Here is a 20,641-nt window from a genome sequence, read left to right on the forward strand (position 1 = left end):
TGACTTATTTCACTTAGCATAATACCTTCTAGGTCCATCCAGGTTGTTGCAAATGGCAAGATCTCATCCGTTTTAATGACTGAGTAATATTCCTCTGTGTGTGTGTCTGTGTGTGTGTCTCACTTTTTTTTTTTAATGCATTCATCTATGGATGGACACTTAGTTTTCTTCCATAATTTGGCTATTGTAAATAATGCTGCAATAAATGTAGGGGTGCATGTATCTTTTCAAATGAATATTTTCGTTTTCTTTGGATAAACACTCAGTATCCTCCACTCTGTTCTTGCTTGCATATTTTCTGACAAGAACTAGGATGTAATTCTGATCTTTCTTCCTCTATAGGTAAGGTTTTTCTTTTTCCTTTGACTTTGCTCAGGATTTTTTCTGTATCTTTAATTCACTGTAATTTGAAAATGGTATGTCTAGGTGTAGGTTTTTGGTATTTATTTTGCTTGGTATTCTCTGAGCTTCCTGGATCTGTGGTTTGATGTCTCACTTTAATTTGGGAAAATTCTCAGTCACTATTACTTCAAATATTTCTTCTGTTCCTTCCTCTCTTTCTTCTTCTGTGTATGTTATACTTTAAGTGGTTGTCCCACAGTTCTTGGATGTTCTGTTCTGTTGAATTTTTTTTTCAGTCTTTGTTTGCTTTGCTTTTCAGTTTTGGAAGTTTCTATTGATACATCCTTTTTAAAAAGATTTTATTTATTTATTTGACAGAGAGAGAACATAAGCAGGAGGAGTGGCAGGCAGAGAGAGGGAGAAGTAGGCTCCCTGCTGAGCCCAACTTGGGGCTCGATCGCGGGACCCTGGGACCATGACCTGAGCTAAAGGCAAATGCTTAACTGACTGAGCCACCCAGCTGCCCCAATTAATACATCCTTAAGCTTAGAGATTCTTTTCTAGGTTGAATCCAGTCTACTTGTAAGGCCATCAAGGGTTAGGGCTAGAGTTTCAGTGTTTTTGATCACAAGCATTTCTTTTTGATGCTTCCTTAGGATTTCCATCTCTGCTTACATCACCCATCTGTTCTTGCATGCTATTTTATTCATGAAAGCCCTTAGCATATTAATCATAGTTGTTTTAAATTCATAATCTGATAATTCCAGCATCTTTGCCATGTCTGTTTCTGGTCTTTCTCTTCAGATTGTGTCTTTTGCCTCTTACAATGCCTTGCAATTTTTCTTGATAGCCAGACCTAATGTATTGCATAAAAGGAACTGCTATAAATAGGCCTTTAGGAAATGTGATGGTAAGGTATAGGGAAAGGGGAGGCGTCCTACAGCCCTATGATTAGGTCTCAGTCTTCAAGTAAACATCTGCCTCTGAACTGTGAACTTCTCAAGATTTTCTCAGTCTTTTTCTTTTACTTTAGGTGGGACAGGATGGCTCGAGTGGGCTGGAGTTGGGTATTTCCCTTCCTCTGGCTAGTTAGCCTCTAAGAATGCCCCTGCATGTGACGCTCAGGTTAGCCAGCGTCCCCTGAGGGCAGCCTTGTTAGGAAAAACAGAAGGGCTGCAGCATATTTAAAAATGATCCCCCCTCTCATGCCCTCCCAGAAACCTGAGGGGATTTTTCTCTGATGTTTCCTGTGGGAATAAGCTTAAACTCCTGAGAGTAAATCTCACAGTACTTGGGGGACCCTCCATGACTGGGTCTCCTCAGACTTGTCCACACTGAGCCTCGAGCAATTTGTCAATTACAGTTTGGGTTTTCCAGCCTTGGCTCTGTCTCCTGAGACTGTGCTCAGGGAAGCCAAGCCTCCCGGGGTTCTCTCTGTACTTCTTGTTCTCTAATCTCGGGGGCTGTGGTTTGCCCTGCGTCCTCCTCTCACAGATCCAAGAGGTGTTGATTTTTCAGTCTGTTCAGCTTTTGACTTGTTGCTAGGATGGAGTAGCAACTTCCAGCTTCCTACATGAGGAGTTGGAAACCAGACGTTCATCTGCTTTTGTTTTTTACTTAGCAGAATATCTTGAACATTTTCACATATTATTAGACACCTCATCTAGATATATTGCAGCGTTTTTTGTAATAGCAAAATTCTGGAAATAGTGTAGTTGTCTTTTAATCGGGGACCAAATAAGTCAAATCTCTATAAAACCCATACAGTTGCACTCTGTGACTGATAAAGAACATGCTACAGATCTGTATTTTATTGATAGGGAAAGATCTCCAAGATAAATCAGAGATTCTGGGATAGGAGGAAGACATTTCACTGCCTGTCCTTTTGAAGAATTGGAACATTTTTTTTATCATGTGTATTTTATACTTTTCCCATAACACTTTATGAAATGCCTACCTGCAGTGTAATTTTTAAGAGTTGTGTATATTCTAATGAATAATCAGAGTTTATTTTATTTTATTTTTTAATTTTTTAAAAGATTTTTATTTATTTATTTGACAGACCAAGATCACAAGTAGTCAGAGAGGCAGGCAGAGAGAGAAGAGGAGGAAGCAGGCTCCCCGCTGAGCAGAGAGCCTGACGTGGGGCTCGATCCCAGGACCCTGGGATCATGACCTGAGCTGAAGGCAGAGGCTTTAACCCACTGAGCCACCCAGGTGCCCCTATCAGAGTTTATTTTAACCAGTCAAATATTTTAGACATGTACATGGATTATTTTCTGTTTTTAATTACCATAAACTGTGCAGTCAATAGGCAGTTCATATACATGGCTAAATTATCCTTAAGAGAGTTTGTACCATTTCATTTTACTGGGATTCTTCCAGTCAATGTGATTGCTTGCTTTTTTGAATTTCTATAAAGTTTTGTTTGCATACCTTTTATGCAGTGTAGCTGGGTTTTTTGTATCATAATTATCTGGGTACTTAGTGTAGCTTTGTGATACACTTTGTGTCCCCCTATGGTACACTATGGAATTTCCGAGATGGGGAGCTGTCATACTCGTTTTTTCTCCACTGCAGCACAGAGCATAGTGCCTGGCCCATGCGCAGGGTGTAGTAAGAAAATACAGGTGCAGGGAATTGAGTTAGTTTCACACTGTTAATGAGCAGCTTTCTAAAATGGTGGTAGTGAAATCGCTGGGCTGGCTGAGGGTCCTGAGATCATAGCCTTCTTTATCGACCACTGTCCTCTTTGAGGACCATCGCCAAATGCCAATACCTCTCATGGAACCATCTGACCAAGTGATCATTTTACCAGGAGAAACCACGACTATATATATTCATACTATAAAGTCCCAACAAGGACCACAAGTCACCAAGCTGTAGGATTAGACAAGATCGGCTACTTCAGGTTTCCCCATTAATAATTGGTTGCCACCTTCCATTTCTTTCTCTTCTCTTGGCCCTTGGTGGCCGACAATTAGCAGACCGTATGAAGGCTTAAGGAACACTGATGAGTTTTGTCATGTGGACAATTACCTGGTTGCAGTGTAGTCCCCCAATATACTACCAGGTAAGCTGTTCCACACGTTACAGGTCACAGATTAAGATGCTTGAATCACATGGTTTATGGAATCCATTAAATACGCACCATGAGAAATAAGGGGAAGAAATGGAGTAGGTCCGTGTTTTGGCATTGGGAACAAGTGAGGTAGAAAGACTGCACTGCATGAGTTCTAGTTTGCTGGTCAGTCACAGACCTGCTCTCCTTCCTCATCGCCCCCACCCCCTCCCATCATCTTCCTCCCTCTCCCCCTCCCCTTCTTCTTCTCTCATCAGCCTTCCCTGCCAATGGTGTCATAATGAGGAACAGAGTTGGGGTTTAGAGCAGGGGGGAGCTCAACTGGAGAGACACAGAGACAAGTGTGTCAGGTGACAACTACAAACTCACTAATTGGTCTATGAGCAGCTTTGAGTTTTATTTGGCAGAATACCTGTGGGGCCAGAATGAGTATAATCCATAAATATTGGGTGACTCATATGCCTCATGTATATTTAAGGTTTAGTAACAATTTTAATGTTTACTCAGCATTTCTATCTCTGTATATGTTCAGCTCATGTCTCTACGTATTTTACTTATGCTTAATGTTTCCTGGCTTACTTCCCTATACCTAACACATCTTGTAAGTGTCACCTCTCCCATTTGATCTCTCGTTTTCTACAGCAGAATGGACTATTCTCAAATACAGCAACAAATGAATGTTACTTGTTTGAAACTTAACATTGATAAGAGCGTGTTGATTAACTTTATTTTCACCATTAATCTACTTCAGACCTTGAATGCTCAACCACCCCTCTCCAGTGTTCCACAGGAGCCTAAATTAATAGGGCCTTGTTCGTAAAACAGCAAGCAAAGTGAGGTATTTGACAATACTGTAAAGTCATTCTGAACTTCACTCTTACAGTAGAGTAATTTGTTGTAGAAGATAGAGCTGGGTGTGCACTTATCTTAGGACCTTCTGTGAAAATTGTTTTCATTCTTTATTTTTACTTTTTTTTTACAGTTTTAATTATTTATGGGGTGCCTGGGTGGTTGAGCGTTGGTTGAGCATCCAACTCTTGGTTTTGGCTCAGATCATGATCTCAGAGTCATGAGATCAAGCCCTGAGTCTGGCTTTGTGCGCAGCAGGGAGTCTGCTTGGGATTTTCTCTCTCTCTCTCTCTCCCCGCCTCTGCCCCTCTCCCCTCACTCTCTCTCTAAAATAGGTAAATCTTAAAAAAAAATTTTAAAAGCCCACAATATTTCTTATATGAATCTGTCCTCTTAGCATTCAAGTACCTCAAACTGGATCTGCAGAAAGTTATTTTGGCAAGTTTATAAGCCCCATAGTGCCCAAGACAATGATTTATGACAAGTAGGAATTTTTCTCCTGTCGTTAAATTCTGGCTCCTTGAGCTCTTGCTGATCAGCTAATGCCTATCAATGCAGAGCTGGTTCTGCCTCAGGATATCAGTCTGAAGGACACAGTCTCTGGTCTCAGGCATAGGACAGCCAAAATCTTAAAATGTCATAGAATGTTGAATTCACCAAATCGCCTATTACTGTTTCCTTAGCCATTGGTCTCAGTTTCTTCCGCTGATCTAGATTTGAACCCAGGTGGGTTCAGAGAAGAAAGTAAAGAGTTACAGCACAGCCTTGTCCAGCTGCCTTCCTTGTAAAAAGTGGTACTATGCAGGAAGCCAAAAGCATTAGCAAAGAAACATAAACAAAAGGTATATTCTCCTCACCGTAAAGTCAGCTCTCAAAATGCCTTTTATTCATTCAACAACACAAGGGGAGGGGGAAGAAATGCAGAAATGAAAAAGTCAGGGCCTTCAGTGAAGTAACTGCTTTGGCCTGATAGGGTTCCTGGAAGCAAGAAGGTTAGGGATAAGGAAGCAAGAAGGGTAGCACCCACCCTGGTGGACATGCACTGCGCAGAGCACTGGGTGTGGTGCCTAACAGAGAACCTTGGAACACTGAAAAAAAATGAAACAAAATTAAAAAATAATAATAACACAAAAAAAGGATAGGGATTCAGCCAACGGTATTTTTGTATAAACAAACTTGTGCTAACACTGATGGCACTTTCAATAAGCCTCCCATGACAGTTACCCAGAGTCTGTTCCCTCATGGCGGGGCTATAACAAGCAAGAGCTGAAGAAAATTGATCGTGTACAGAAAACCCAGTATCATTCTTTATGCTTCTTATATATATTCTGTTACCAAGGATATTCTTTCATTAATGCTTCAGGGGAAGTCAGAATAATTTTGCATGGGTTAGTTCAGACTGGAATATTCCTACTTATGTTTTTTAGACATGCTAAGAAAAGTGTGTTTCATCAAGCAAACTCACTTACTTATGAGAAGATTTCACATCAAATGCAATAAAAATGAAGGCTAGGTTATTATGGATGAGAAAATCTCCCATTCAAGTAGAAGAATGCTCATAGATGGTGACAGCAAGAGATATTCAAGGAGCTTTCGCTTTCTGTAACAGTTTCCTGACAAAGATTCCTATACTCTACCTTCAGCTGTACTTTTGAGAGGCTTTTCCATTTAGAGTGAATTTAACAGTCAGAGATATAATATAGGGTAGCAATTTCCAAGACATTATTGGATAGCAAAGCTTAAATGAATCCTGTTCCCTAGGCAACTGCATGGAGGGGTACAACATCCCCAGGCTCCTAAAAGGAAGTTTAAAGTTGCTACTATTTTCGGTCCTGGCTTCTTCTGGAAGTGGTTTTTATCCCTTGAAATGACTTTTTTATGTAATGAAGTTTGAGCCCTTTCCAACTCTTCTAACATTTAGTCTTCTTTGCGTCAGGACTCTCCACCCTTTGATCTCAGCACGCGAGGCTATAAAAGGAATGGCCATGCTGAAAATAAGATCAAATTTGGGATAGAAACTGGTACCCTGAAAAGTGAGGGTAGAGCAGAGCCGTTTCTAGCCACTCCGGGCTTTCATAATTTCAGGAAGAAAAGTTCTCTGGAGCTTTCTGACCCACTCAGTCTTTTTTTTTTTTTTTTTTTTCCATTTATTTTTGCGGGGTGCGGGGCAGCTAATATGTCATAGGACACTCAGATTCTTTAGGGGCAAAATGTTTTAAATAGAAAAAGGTGATGGGATGGATACGTCTCTGACTTTCTCAGTAAGCGCCTGGTGGGAGTGCCCAGTGCCATCTGTTTGGGCATTTTTACCTTCCGGGTGCTTCCCTAGATACTGATGTGCTTTCTCACCTGTCAGTCTCTTCTCAGCATTTCCCCTCCTCATCCCCCTCGCCTTACTTCTTTATGTGTTTTCACAAGTGTATACACTGAGCAGCTGTGATTTTTGGAGCACTGGCCATCAAAGTGAGGTGCCTTGGGAAATCCCTGCAGACGTGCAGGGTGTGGGCAACCTTTCAGAGATTTGGGGGGGGGGGGGGGTCCAGTTGCTGATACCGTCTCTTCCATCTGGGAGCTGGTCATATGTAGGGGCCCAGAAGCCGTAAGGAACTTCTGGAAGGCCTTCTAATAAAAATACCTCTTTAGTATATTTTGCCGGGTAGATTCAAGTGAATTAGCCACTCTTTTAAAAAGATATGTTGCCTTGGAAGATTGCGCCTACTCTTGTCCAAACATCAGTGATGTATGTTGTAGAATCTTACTTGTTTCTCAAATAGGAGACTCGGGCTGTTCGGCCGAGAGAGTGGAAGATGGTTGAGATGGAAGAGGGGCAGTATTTGGGTCTGGCTTGTGGTTCTCTAAGAAGCTTTGCCCCGCCGGTGGGCACACAAGAGCAAAGGCAGTGGGTGTGAAGTCACAGGAGGTGAAGGAGGAAGGCAGAGGAAGGCAGAAGGAAGAAACACTTGGGTATACTTTGCCTTCTTTGCCATTTGGGCTGAGGTTGTGGCGGTGCCCATCTGCAGAGCTTTCGGGCTTGCTTTGCTTGCGAAGGTCAGCCGTGGGTCGTTAGTGCTTGTTATGGACTAATACTCGCAACTATTTCCTGTTCCATGCTAGAGAAGAAGAGAGAGTGTTACTGTTTACTTTTGCTGGATGCTAGTGCACACTCTTTAGGTACTCAGCGAACCCTTTTTCAGGAACTCATCCGGTGACAGAGGAGCCATGATGGTGTCCTTGACCTCAAAGACATCACAATCATCTACAGAGCCATGAGTGGTACAGAAATGGTATAGTAAGATGCCGGATACCACTGCAAGAGAAGCAGAAGACAGGAGCTCGCTCTTCTTGGGGTGGGGAGTGGTCAGGGAGGTGGCTCAGCAGAGCTGTTACTGCAGCTGGCTTTTTCAAACTGAAACGGAGTTGGTTAACAATTGAAGGTGGGGGGTGCCTGGGTGGCTCAGTTGCTTGAGCCTCTGCCTTCTGCTCGGGTCATGATCCTAGAGTCCTGGGATCGAGCCCCGTGTGAGGCTACCTGCTCAGTGGAGAGCCTGCTTCTCTTCCTTTTTTTGCTCCCCCTGCTGGCATGCTCTCTCTCTCTGTGTCAAATAAATAAATAAAATCTTTTTAAAAAATTGAAGGTGGGCGGGAATAGTCAGTGCAAAGGCACCGATGTGGTCAAGAGCATGGTAAATTCCAGAAAAGCGAAGAATGCAGCATAGCTGGCACGGAAGGTGATTTGTGGAGAGAGCAAGGACATGAGGCTGGGGCCAGGCCATGAGGGTCCTGGTGAGCCCGGCACAGGAGTTTGGATTTCATTTTGAAGCTGTAGGAAGCCTGCAGAAAGTCCTGAAAAAAGGGACTTAAATAATTAGCTTTGAAATTAGGTAGATAATTCTGGAAACACTGTGAAGGGTGGACAGTTCAAGGCTGAGCTCTCTTGAGAGTAGAATTCATTGGAAATATTGGGTGAGCAAGCATTAAGGGATTGATAAGAGCCAGTGCGGGGAAAGCGACATTAGTCAGCCTTGGCATTTTAGGAATAGCAATCATGTCTGTCAATCCCGGGCAAAATTTAAAGTGTAGGCGGGAATAAGAGACTTCTACTGTACAATTTATGTCTTTCTTTCCCAGTTGCATTTTTACAACCAACTTTTTAATAAAACAAATTTGTTTTGGGGGGAAAAAGTCAAATCCCAGTGCAATAAAATTAGAGCTATAGAATAAAACATTTTAAGACTATTTAATAATTCATTTTACAAAGAAATATTCATTTCTCAAACATTAAAAAATTCCTCTAGGGCTTGCTATAAACAAATTTGAACTGGGTGTTTGCCCATGAAGAAAACAGAACTATGTCACATTCCCCACAAACAATGAAAGTGGTTTTTTGCTCTGTCAGCGATTTATGATTTCCCTCCAGGGATCTAGTTAATCCAAACTGTTTATATCTTGGAATAAATATTTGATTTGATGCGTAGCCACGAACCGTGTCCTTATAACTGCTTTTGAACGTGGGTATGGAAATTACCCCCTAGATAACTGAGAAGTGACTTTTAAAAAGATAACTTCCTTTTGAACCATTTTTTAAAGTTCCGATGTGGGTCTCATTGATAGTTTCCAGCATATCGATCAAGAAACTCACAGCTGAAAGTCTAGCTTACCACACTTATTTTTTGGGAAACAGCAAACTGAAAATGTGTGCTCTTAACTAAACATATTAGGAAGCTATTTTCAGTATGAATTCATTAGTTAAACATCCAGTTACCAAGGAACTCACCCAAATTTGGCAACTCACTTCAGAACCAAGATGGTGCTGCTTTTGCTTCTTTCACAAGAAACAATAATTAGAACACGTCAGTCTCCGTATTTAGGAATTTATGGAAAACCCTGGTATGAGGGTCATTAGTAACTGAAAGATCTTCAACTTGCTAGTATAACGTCTTAGAAGAGATTTCCTTTACAGGAAGTTCAAGTGTTATTACATTATTTGGGGAAGAATAACATAATAACTATTTTTACATACTTCAAAGCTATCCTTGGTGCCTAAATGATGTCTGCCCGAAGCCACCCATTCCCTGAAATACGGAGCATCCGTTTCAGGGGAGGTCTTCATGGTGACAGGTTAACACGGACTGTGTGTCAAGTTCCATGAGCAGTGGGTGTGTATGTAGAAAACCGCATCCTACCCTTGGTTTCTACTGAAAAAAATGTCATCTGGAAAATTCTTCCAGCTCCAGGAAAATGCTAAAGGTTGGCTAAAGTTCATGGCTAAAGTTCCCAGGCGTCAGTGATTCTTTTAAAGAAAGAAGATGAATCAGAGGCTCGAAAATCCTGGGAGCCTCACTTTCAAGATGATCAAAAGAGCCACCATTGAAATCAAGCAAGAGGATGAATTTCCTGGTTGACAACTTGTAAAGCTTTCCTGATTGCCTTCATTCTCTTTCTTCTGGGCCAACAAACAGACTTACAACAAAGTCCATTATACGTATCGATCTCTTTGATTCAGTTAGAAGTGTATAGATTTGGATGATTTTCAAAGACAGGCAGCTGCCAAATCTCCCACAATGTCAATTAGTAGCAAACAAAGCATCAAATGTATCTTTTCACTTTAACTGCTGGGTGGCCCTTCTACTGTTCTTGCTGTGGAGCTGATGCATACAAAAGATTTTAGGGCAGTGGGAGAGGAGAAATCTAACGAGAAATCCTCGGCAAGCCTTGTCCTCCTCTATTTCACATCCCTTTCTTTGACCTCTTCCTTATCAAACAAACGAGGCTCAGACATATTTTGATCTTGTGTCTCATGACTCCTCCACTCTCCTATATCTGCTGTATCCCATCCTTTCTTTTGAATAGGCAATCTTTCCTGCTTGTGCAATTCAGAGGTTGCCAGGTGTAAATCATAGATGTTGTAAAACGTGAAAAAAATAGACTTCTCACTAAATTCATATTAGCGTGAAAATACAGTGACAATTCATATTTTCCAGGAAGATCAGCTCTCATTTTGTCATGTAGTTCCACAGAGGGTAAGGTGAGTGGGCACACTTCCACTACTTTGGGATCAAAAAAAATATCCCACGATAGCAGAAGCTTGGGCTATTTGCAGACATCTCTAGAATACTCAAGATGTTGATTTGATCTTTGCCTGGAAAATAAGGGAGCTGTACAGGAACATTAAGAGTAGGTGCCTTAGGAGCACCTCGGTGGCTCAGTCGGTTAATGGTTGAACTTTAAAAAAATATATATATATATTTATTTATTTGACAGAGAGAGCGATCACAAGTAGGCAGAGAGGCAGTCAGAGAGAGAGGAGGAAATAGGCTCCCTGCTGAGCAGAGAGCCCAATGTGGGCCTCGATCCCAGGACCCTGGGATCATGACCTGAGCTGAAGGCAGAGGCTTTAACCCACTGAGCCACCCAGGTGCCCAGTGGTTGAACTTTTTATCTCAGCTCAGGTCTTGATCTCAGGGTTGTGGTTTCCAATCCCACACTGGGTTCTGCTCTGGGTGTGGAGCCTACTTTAAAAAACAAAAACAAAAACCTTTAAAGTAAACAAACAAACAAAAAACAAAAAACCCACTAGCGACAGATTTCAGAATTATATATACTATTCGATCTCAATTATCTGCTCCAATAGATATAGATAAAATATTACAAGAACGATAACCCGAATGTTAATGGTCATTTCCTCTTGGGACAGGGATTTTGGTAATGCTTTTTCTTCTCCATATCTTTCTGCACTTGGTCAATTTTTAACAACTCTGTGTCTTATTTTTATAAATAGAAAGAAACAAACAATAGCATCCCAAATTGTTATCCTCTACTAAGGAAGGGAGAAGCCTAGGGTAGGGGCGGGATGTCGTGTGTTTGTTGCTAGGTAGGTTAGGTCTCAAACAATGTTTTCATTTTGACAATTTAACTTGTTTGGTGTTGGCTGTCGGCCTGGCCTCTTACCATGGGACATGAACCTGAAATTAGGAACTGAAGGGGATACGTAGTCCATTTTGGGTGTAGAGGGGATGAATCTGGGGGAGGAAACCCATCTTTAGCAGGAGCGGGGGCTCATGGCAGTTATTCCAGCCCACAGACGCAAATGGTGGTTTTCTCCTAATTGTGTATGCATATTAATTTGTCTGGAACTTTACAAAACATGAGGTGGCAAAAAAAAAAAAAAAAAAAAAAATTGTCCCAGCCCCAAATTATGCCTTTTGGTCATACAGAAGCTATGAAATGAATATACATGACAACGTTATTATTCTAGAAAAAGAAATAGATGGAACAAAGTGGAGAGGGCACTAGTTCCTGTGTGACGTGTGTGTGTGTCTTGTCTGAAGGCAGGCCTGACTGCTGCCTTTCTTCCCCAAGAATGGCAGCCTGTGGGCCACGCACAAGTCAGGAACTCAAGAAAGACTTCGCAAACATCTGCTTTTCTCCTGACACTTTTGCAACAGGAGCCATAAACCCAGAAACCATTGACAATGTCCTATTTTGTGTCTGCATCCCTGAACACTGGTGAGGGTATAAAGAACACGGTATTAAGAAGAGCCTGTTTTTGAGTCAGACCCAATTAGAATCCTGATGCTACTACTGCTGTGCGACCTGGGCTGGTTAGTTAACTTCTCTGAATCCCAGGCTTCTATGGAAACTGCTTGGATTTGGTTTTGGCTTATGAGCTGTGTGACCCACTAAGCCTCAGTTTCCCCGTCTGTAACATGAGGATAATAAAACACTTCATTTGTTGGTTGGGGGATTGAATGGGGGGCGTTGCATGGAAAGTACTTAGCGTGCTGCCTGGCTTGGCATACAGCAAGTGCTTAATTAAAGATGGCTGTATCTGTTACAGTGGATACAAGGTAAAAAGATACTGTGTTCTGAGGGGTGGCCCATCTAACACAAATATTAGGGCTTTGTACCCAGGAGGAGCGAATCAATGGTTATTTCTATAAGCCATTGTTTTTTAACATTTCCCCTAGGATGAAGTTTTTATTTACTTATTTACTTTTAAGATTTTATTTGAGAGGAGAGAGAGAGAAAGAACAAGTAGGGGGGAGGGGCAGAGGGAAAGGGACAAGCAGATTCTCTGCTGAGCTGGGAGCCTGACCTGGGACTCGATCCCAGGACTCTAAGATCATGACCTGAGGTAAAGGCAGACACTTAACTGACGGAGCTACCCAGATGCCCCTAAGATGAAGTTTTTAGATATAATCTAAATATCTGAATATTTAGCACGTTTCTTCGAGTACCTTATGGGTGATATCTGTATGTGGTAGTTGGGTACTGATTTTTTGTATATAAAGTTGTTTTCCTCCTCTCACTGTAATTGCTACATAAATTTAATAAAAGGTTCAAAACTGGTACACTTGTATTTTTTCTTGCAGTTTTTTAAAAATTCTTTTATTTTTTTTCTTATTTTCTGGCTTTTAGCGATATATCTGTTTATAGTTTTTTCATTTAATTTTGTCTTTTCTCTTGGGTTGGGACTTGTGTTTATGTCTTGATTATAAGCAGAAGTGATTTTACCTAATCCTGTATTCTGATTCTATATTATTTCTCATAAAGAGGGCCCTTAAATTTTAAGGAGCTCCAAGCTCCACAAAACCTCAATCTTCTCCAGTTAGAAATTACATTTGTTTTCCAGGTGAAAGACGACATCTTCAGCTTAAAATCATCTAAAGTGAATGTTATGGGAACATTATGAGACTGAAGATATCTGTATTTTCTTGTTTGCCTTGAGTCCTGGCTGAATTTTGCTTTCCTTCTTCAAGAAAAAGTATCTATGCTTTCAACAGAAATATACAGACGTGTAGAATTCAGTAGATTTTCAAAGTAAGAAGTCAGTGTCTGGCTTCTTAGGTATATATTACAATTTCAAACGAATAGAACAGATCAAGACGAGAACGATCCTTCAATTACATAATGCCTTAAGCCTGGGTCTCTCAGGCAAGAGGACTGACCACGTGATTTCATAGATCCATTTCCTTAGCTCATGATGAATTGGGGGGCTCGGGGAGGAAGGGAGAGTGCGGGGTTGTGGCCATGGGCATTTGGGCAGGAGAACAAGAAACATGGTTCTGAAGCGAAGAGGAGGCGGCAAGAAGAGTTGCGATCCCAGAATTAGAAAGTTGCTTACCAATTCCGGGGAAACAGTGATCTTCCGCTAGGTGGGGACTGCTGCGTGGATTCACTAATGACTTTACGGAAGGCTTAAGCTCTGGATAACTTCTAAAATAGACACCACCCTTTATAAGTAAGAATATGTTTGGGTGCCTGGGTGGCTCAGTGGGTTAAAGCCTCTGCCTTCGGCTCAGGTCATGATCCCAGGGTCTTGGGAGCCTGCTTCCCCACCCCCCTCTCTTTGCCTACTTATGATCTCTGTCTGTCAAATAAATAAATAAAAATCTTTAAAAAAATAAGAATATGTTAGAATATGTTAGGAGTCTTTGAAATTACAGAGGGTTCCACATGAAGAAAAATTATAGTGGCTTAAACTATAGAAAATGTTTCTTCCTCTCACATAAGAGTGGTCTTGGGGTAGATAGTTCAGATCTTGCAGAGAGACTCGGTAGTCATCAGAGACCTAGGATCCATGCGGCTCCCCTCTCTTCCATCCCAAGGGTATAATTCTCCTCAGGGCCCAGGATTGCTGCTGCAGCTTCAGCCATCACAGCCTTGCTCCCAGCAAAGGGTTGGAGGAAGCACTAAGTACCGCCCTCCTCTTCTCCTCCTTCTCCTTCTCCTCCTCCTCCTTTTAAGAAACTTTCTGGAACTCCTACATGACATTTTACTTATATCTTATTGGTCATATTTTAGTCCCATGGTCACACAGTCAAAACAGCGACTGGGAAGTGTGGGCAGCAGTGTGATCAGCTAGAAATCAGGGTGTTCATATTGAAAGAAGAAGGAAGAATGGCTACGTGGTTAAGCAATACCTCTGGTGTGCCACCTTCGCCTTTAAACTAACTGGCAGTACATATGTCTATTTTTCTCTATTAAGAACTGAGCATTATATAGGATCTGAACTTGTATTAATGTGCTTAGTGGGAGCTGGTATTGATCAGAAGTAAATTTAGAAAATGCCAGATTGTGCTTTTTCTGGGCACTCCTAGTGCAGAGAGATTTTTGGCAGAGAGGGATATTGGGAAAAAGGAGAGATCACACTTCTTTCTCAGATATTGTAGCAGTCCTTGTTCGGAGCTCTTCATCAATCCTTAAGTCTCAGGCAGGATGAAACTTAGAGTTGGTCGTTGTCCCAAAGCAACACTAGTGTGTGATGAATGTTAGTGTGTGTGTGTGTGTGTGTGTGTGTGTGTGTGTGTGAAAAAGAGAGAGAGAGAGAGAGGGAGGTAGAGACTCAGAGCAGAGGACTGGTGATTGAGATGTGGCATATCTGCCACTATAATTAATTTATTATCTTGGGCAGATCATTTAGCCTTCTCAGGCTTAGTTTTCCCTGTCTATAAAATGAGGAAGTTGGACCAGACCTTCCCAACCCTCCTGGCTCCAGTCTGCCATAATCTGGAAACCGGGAGGTCAATCTAGCCATCTTCCCATCTACACATCCTTCTGTCCATCTGTCCATCCACTGACCCATCTACCTACCAAATACTTTTGATAGTGCCTGGCACTGTGGCTGGAAGCTGGGGGTTTAAGCAAGTAACTTGTTAGCCTTGTTGGAGCTTACAGTCCATTCTAGGGCACAGAGATTATGATGCTTTTGCCTCTTGTGAGATGTAAATGCAGTTGAAGAAACTCTGTTTTCAGCTTTACCTGCCAGTGTGTGCAGTAGAGATGGCTCCTTGCTCTCACATGTGGGATATCTCCGTATCTTCCCTGTACTGAATTTTAATTCTTCCTTTGAGTCATTTCCCAAAACATAGCAGCTGGGGCCCGGAGAAGGCCCATTTTGATATTAGCTTACACAAGATGACTTTAATTTGGCAGGGGGTGGTAATGGACTGCCCTGAGAATTGGTAAGAATAGTAACAGCTAGCTCCGATGGAGCCCTCACTTTATTGGGAGCTGTGCATGGTGCTATATGGCATTTCTCCTTTAGCCTCAGGACAGGTAGGAGGAGCCCTATTTTCCCGAGTCACTGAGAGCCTAAACAACCTGCCCTGGACCCACATGAGAAGCAGTCGTCCTCACAGCCAAAGTCCCAGTGACCACAGTGTTCTCAGAAGAGAGCTTGTGAGCACAGACACACTTTCTGCACACAGTTCGGGGAGGACGCGCCTCACCTTGGTGATGTGTTCAGGGAACTCTGACCTAACTGTGTCCTAATAAAGAAAGCAGCTGATGTTGGAAAACCCACTCTCTACCTTCCCAGATCAGAGATTACCAGTGTGTGGACACTTCTGTGTCTGATCATGAGAGTTTGGGGGGAACCCAGCCTGTATAGGGGTGAGAGTTCCGGTAAAAAACTCATGTTGCAGGGGCACCAGGGTGGCTCAGTCGGTTAAGCATCCACCCTTGGCTCACGTTATGATTCCAGTGTCCTGGGACCGAGCCCTGCATCAGGTTCTCTGCTCAGTGAGGAATCCGCTTCACCCTCTCCCTCCCCCGCTCCCCCACCTTGTGCTCTCATTCTATCGCACATAAATAAATCTTTTTTTGTTTGTTTTAATCTCACATAGTGTCATCAGCCAAGTCCATTGGTTCTCAAAGTGTGGTCCTTGGATCAGCAGCCTCACCAGAAGCTGAGCTCCTGGTAGAAATGCAGATACTCAGCTCTGATCTAAATCTACTGAATTGGGCATGTTCACACACCCTTCTGCTGATGCTGATGCCTGTGGTACTCTGAGTAGCACCGTGCAACAAAACTTTTGTGTAGTGATGCAAATGTCCTGTGGCTGCACTATCCAGCCTAGGAGCTGTTAGCACAGGTGGCTGTGAGCATTTGAAATGTGGCAGAACTGAAATTTTAATTGTATTGAATTTTATTTAAAGTTTAAATGGCCACGTATGGTGACAGCACCACTTGGCCCCCTAAGCATTCCTTCCTATGCCTTTATATCTGAACAGTTCACTGCATAAGACACAATCCAACACGACAAAAATATGGAATGACGCATATAGAATTATGTATTGATAGTATCTATTTCCTTATTTCAGTCTTGTCATTGAATTAGAAAATGTTTGGGATGGGGACCTTGCCATTTAATGCCAGAGAAATCTTCCATAAGAGATAAACAATCTGTACATATTTCCAAGTTTTGTCAGAACTTATGGTAAGTAGTGCCTTCTTGGATAATTGCCTCCGCTTTCAGACGTTGAGGGCAAGAATTTTTTAATCTTCTCAACTCAAGCTCTGTATCAAGCAAGAACTTTTGAATATTTTCAACTCAACATTATCAACTGGAAGCAACTCAAGTTCCTTAAAGAGAAGGAAATTCATCTTGTACTTGAGGGACAGTCGTGATGTTCTGTATGTTGGTAGAGGGGAGACAGGGTCCCCAGCAGAAATTTGTGGCATTGTGCACAAAAGGAAGTCATCCAAATAAAGGAGCAAGGGCAGGAAATGTCACGTCATTCTGAGGACTAGCAAAGTCTGCCATTTGGCTAAAGTGTAAGGTTCATAGAGCATTGGAAGTAAAGACTGTGACACCACCGTGCGGAGTGCGACGACGGGATCTGCAGCTGCCCTCATTCCTAACTTTCACCCTTTGACACTCTCTCCTCTGTTTCAGTCAGGGTGATCACAGTGCTAGAGGTGGAGGGACAGACAAGAGGGGCTAGGTGTAAGGTGTTACAAGGGCCGAATGGACGGTACTGGTATCGCCTGGGATACCCTACCTATCGCGTGTCAGGAGCTTCCGTAGAAACTTGATACTCAAAGAAGAGTTGGGTCCTGCCCTGAAGGAATGGGTGGACAGTCCAGGTAAGGAATCAGAGGTGTCAACAAATGAGTGAAAGTCATGCTAGAACCTTCTCTTGGAGTCAGCTCAGGGCCCAGAGATGGAGGCCATCGAGGTGATGCTGACCTACAGCAGATAACTTGAGCCTCTTGCTCTTCCCCCATCTCTCATTTCTGCCCCTGCAGAGCCTTTTCTACTAATCACCCCCAGTGGTATTTTTCCTCAGCGTGTAGTGCAGTGTATTTTAGACAGTAAATAACCCAAAGGGTTTGCTTCCCGTTTCTCCAAGTGCTTGTGTTTTGTCGTTGGGCCACGTCTTGAGGTAGCTTCTGTCACACGGCTGGCCCTACCGTGCTCTGAGATTGACTCAGCCCCACATCTAAGAGTAAATGTCTGGCTGAGAGACATTTTATTTGGGTATTTGCTTGATTATCGATCTTCTATACATCTGTTCATTTAGGAGTAGTTTATATATATATTTTGAAATGTCCCGTCTCTTTCTGGAAATACTAGAGAATGCCTTTGTAAATAGGATTAGACCCGAAAAATAAATGAATGAGGTGATGTGGCTTTAAACCACAGGGTTCTGACCTAAGGTCAGAGACAGATGCGTGATTTGTTTTCAGCTGCCTGGGGTAAGTGGGTAGAAATAAGTAATTTAAACCCTTGCCTGTCACCGTCCTGGCCCCGCCCATCCTGACTGCCTGGGCCAGGTGCCTTGCTGCCATCTCTGACCTGTGGAATTTGCACTGCTTGGCTCTTTTCTGTCAAAAGTCTCCAGGGATTTAGGGAAGATGTTAGGGTTCAAAGCTGACAGCCAAGAAGGAATTCTCAAGATGTCATCAGTGCAAAATTATTCGAGCACAGGACAGACCTGTGGGTAGAAAGAGCTACAAGGGGAGGGGGTGATGGGTGACTGATTATATACTTTCAAGTGGGGAGGAGGTTAGGGATAGTGAAACTCTCCAAGGAATTTGTAAGCGAGGTTTCTAGGACCTCTAGGGGGCTAGCTCTTATTAGGAAAAGGTCACTTACTACTGTCTAATAAAACCTGAGTCATGAGACCCTTCAGATGTATATTGATGGGTCATGTGCTTGGGGGATGATTGCCAGCATGTATCTTGGGGGATGGGGGTAGAAATGAAGTTTCCAAAGGAATTTTATATGTTAAAGAAGACTTACGGTGTCCTGGGGGGGTTGGGTTAAGATCACTTTTTTCCTGTAGCAAAGTATTAATATCAAGGCAGCAGAGTTTCTAGAGGAATGTCACTCTGCTAGTTTTAAGGACTTGTGGATGGGTTGTAAGTAGTAAGGCAATGTGATAATTTTTCTTATGCCTTTGTTTCCCACATCAACTTGTAGCCTGCTGACTTCTTTATTATTATTATTATTATTACTAACATGTAGTGTATTATTCATTTCAGGGGTACAGGTCCGTGATTCATCAGTCTCACACAATTCACAGCACTTACCATAGCACATACCCTCCCCAGTGTCCATGCCTCCCCCCCCCCACCCCCTCCACTCCAACAACCTTCAATATGTTTCCTGAGATTGAGTGTCTCTTATGCTTTGTCTCCCTCACTGGTTTTGTCTTGTTTCCCTTTTCCCTCCCTTCTCCTATGACCTTCTGCCTTATTTCTCAAATTCCTTATATCAGTGAGATCATATGATAATTGTCTTTCTCTGATTGACTTATTTCACTTAGCAGAATACCCTCTAGTTGCATCCATGTCTTTGAAAATGGCAAAAATTTCATATTTTTGGTGGCTGCATAGTATTCCATTGTGGATATATACACCACTTCTTTATCCATTCATCTGTCGATGGACATCTGGGCTCTTTCCATACTTTGGCTATTGTGAACATTGCTGCTGTAAACATTGGGGTGCACGTACCGCTTTGGATCACTCCATTTGTATTATTGGGGTAAATACACAGTAGTGGCTACTGACTTATTGATTTCTGAGCAGCTCACCAGTTCCTGTCAGGTTTTTGGAGCTGGGACCAGGTTATAGTACCACATCCAGCCCAGCAAATTGTCACCCAGCTGTCTGAGATTGGATTCTTCGGAGTAGGCTGGAGATCTGACAAATGAGTCTTTGTAAATGTTTCCGTTATTTCCTTGAATCTCTTTTGCAGAGTGTTGCTTCTTGCTGGGGCCATTTTTGTGATCTGATCACTACCTAAAATTATTTTCTTTTTTAAAAAAATTATTTTCTTTTATCGTTAGTTCAGAATTGATCTTACATTAGCTTCGAGTGACCTCTTTCTTGTGATATTCAGGGCAAGCCTTATCTCTCTTTCCCCGATGGTAGCGGAAATCTTGTAATATTACATTGCTGCCAGCCAAGACTGATAATTAAGTCTGATTTAGTGTGTTTAAAGTCTAAGGATCTTAAAGAGACGTTTAATCCTCTTGTTCTTTTAAGATAAATTAATTCCTTCCATTTTTCTCTCTTTTTCTACAAAACGAAGATTCTTTAATGGTGTTCAGCTTTTAATTTTGTTGGTGTGGACATACCTTGCTTTAAGTAAAGTCGATAGATAAAAGCCTGGATTTACTTTGCTTTATTCATTAAGTAACAACTTTTTGTAATTTAGCTAAAAAGCAGGAAGAAGTTGTATGGATACAATTATTTTAAAATTATGATTGAGGGGTGCCTGAGTGGCTCAGTGGGTTAAAGCCTCTGCCTTCGGCTCAGGTCATGATCCCAGGGTCCTGGGATCAAGCTCAGCATTGCGCTCTTTGCTCAGCAGGGAACCTGCTTCCTCCTCTCTCTCTGCCTGCCTCTCTGCCTACTTGTGATCTCTGAGTGTCAAATAAATAGATAAAATCTTTAAAATTATGATTGAATAGTGACCCCAACTACAGTGAATATGGGGGAATGAATGTAGCTTGATCTGTTGGGGTAGCAGGTAATGATAATTTAAATTTTTAAAATATTCATAAATAACTAGATGAGGTTAAAAATCATTTTCATAACATGAGCCCAATTACAAAACTCAATTTGCACACTTCTTTTCAGGAATCTTTTTTTAAAAAAAAAAAAAAATGAGATATACCTGTAAATGCCATAAAGTGTATGATTCTAGCCCCAAACCAGACAGCTTGTACTGAGGCAAGCAGCTATGTTGCAGGTCAATTACAGCCTGAATAAGAAGTTCCTTGTTCTGCATTAGTCAATTGATAAGCTGGATGGCTGATGCTGCAGTTTCATTGGTATTACTTAGAGTTTTGGCTCTTAGCCAAGGATTTTGATGAATATAATGATTAATTTTAAAGCAAATTAATCATGAAGAGGGTAAGAGCCTATTTTAAGCTTTTTTTTTTTTTTAAGATTTTATTTATTTATTTGACAAACAGAGATCACAAGTAGGCAGAGAGGCAGGCAGAGAGAGAGAGAGGAGGAAGCAGGCTCCCCGCCGAGCAGAGAGCCCGATGCTGGGCTCCATCCCAGGACCCTGTGATCATGACCTGAGCCAAAGGCAGAGGCTTTAACCCACTGAGCCACCCAGG

At 42.1% G+C, this 20,641-nt stretch overlaps 1 protein-coding gene across 3 annotated transcripts in view; it reads left to right on the plus strand.

Moving 5' to 3' along the window:
• The window catches only part of METTL24 (methyltransferase like 24), a 120,768-nt gene that overhangs the window by 68,654 nt on the left and 31,473 nt on the right, over nt 1–20,641 (plus strand). The window lies entirely within an intron of this gene.

The sequence above is a fragment of the Mustela lutreola genome, chromosome 6 (assembly GCF_030435805.1).
Source record: "Mustela lutreola isolate mMusLut2 chromosome 6, mMusLut2.pri, whole genome shotgun sequence".
NCBI classification, from domain to species: domain Eukaryota; kingdom Metazoa; phylum Chordata; class Mammalia; order Carnivora; family Mustelidae; genus Mustela; species Mustela lutreola.